At 49.1% G+C, this 1,232-nt stretch overlaps 1 non-coding gene across 1 annotated transcript; it reads left to right on the top strand.

The window, feature by feature from the left end:
* The first annotated feature begins 295 nt into the window (after positions 1-295).
* On the top strand, positions 296-402 carry LOC120668173. The gene has a single exon (XR_005672273.1). It is a non-coding gene; the product is annotated as a small nucleolar RNA R71 (small nucleolar RNA).
* The last annotated feature ends 830 nt before the right edge of the window (positions 403-1,232 follow it).

The following is a 1,232-nucleotide window of genomic DNA, read 5'->3' as shown; positions in this document are numbered from 1 at the left end:
TTGTAGCATGGACGGGAACAGGCATCTGTGGCCGGTTCCCTTCATCAATCTTCTTTAGTAGGAGGTCCAGCTTGGCGGCGAGCATGTCCGTCTCCTTGACGGTATGCATTCCGCCCTTGGTTCTAGGCTGGGTACGTTCCTCGTTCCAACCCTGATTGGAGACCATCTTCTCAATTAAGGCCGTAGCCTTGGCAATGGTGAGATCGAGATAGGCTCCTCCAGTAGCAGCATCAAGATGGGCTCTGGATGTAGTCGTTAGCCCATTGTAGAAGCTTTGGAGCACGACCACTCGTCCATCCCATGATGAGGACAGGCGAGTATGTACTCTTGCAACCTTTCCCAAGCTTCTGGGATGGATTCTATCCCTGTCTACTGGAAACTTGAGATTCTTCCACGTAGGGCATTGGTTTTGCCCAACGGGAAGAACTTAGCGAGGAACGCCGTGGAACACTTGTCCCACGTGTTGACGGCTTCCTTGTTCTGATAAAACTATTGTTTCGCCTTCCCCAGGAGGGAGAAAGGAAACAGGCGGAGCCTGATAGCGTCAACCGTAACGCCCGTATGGTTACTGTCTTGCAAAGCTCCAGAAAATTCTGGAGATGAGCGTTGGCGTCCTCATTCGACTTGCCACAGAATGGGCTAGCCTGCACCATGTTTATGAGGCTGGACTTCAGCTCAAAGTTCACGTCCCCAACATCAACGTTGGCTCCAGTTGCCATATTGGCAACTGAGGGGACGGAGAAGTCGCGGAGAGTCTTCTCAGCCATGAGTTCAGTTGATGGTGCTTGGGAAGCTGGTTCGCTTGTCGACTGCGAGATCGGAGGAGGAACGACGCGAGGTCGGACCCTTCTCACGAGCTTCTCGGGATTTTCAACAAAATTTGTCGGCAAGGAGAAACCAGACATACACTACCCTATTTTCATCCAATCAGGAGAAAACAAAAAGATAAACACATTACCCTATATAAGCAGTAGCTACCTCTTACTTATATTGCCATGTTTATGTACTTTAGTAAATATACTTTACACCTAGTGCCATCCCCGGCAACGGCGCCAGAAATATTTGTTGGCATTTCTTAGCATCATCACTAGGAGTGGTTAGTTTCTAGCAATGGCGCTTCGAAGATGCCGTGTGGTATGTCTTAACATTTACAGAAGGATCCGCAAGCGCACGGATATGCCGTTGTAGCATTTCACCCGGAAGTATTCAGGGTATCGTTATTTATATTTTCC

This window comes from Panicum virgatum, chromosome 3N (genome assembly GCF_016808335.1).
Source record: "Panicum virgatum strain AP13 chromosome 3N, P.virgatum_v5, whole genome shotgun sequence".
In the NCBI taxonomy this organism is placed as follows: domain Eukaryota; kingdom Viridiplantae; phylum Streptophyta; class Magnoliopsida; order Poales; family Poaceae; genus Panicum; species Panicum virgatum.
Note: the sequence above shows the minus strand (reverse complement) of the source record. Positions and strands in the feature narration are given on the sequence as shown.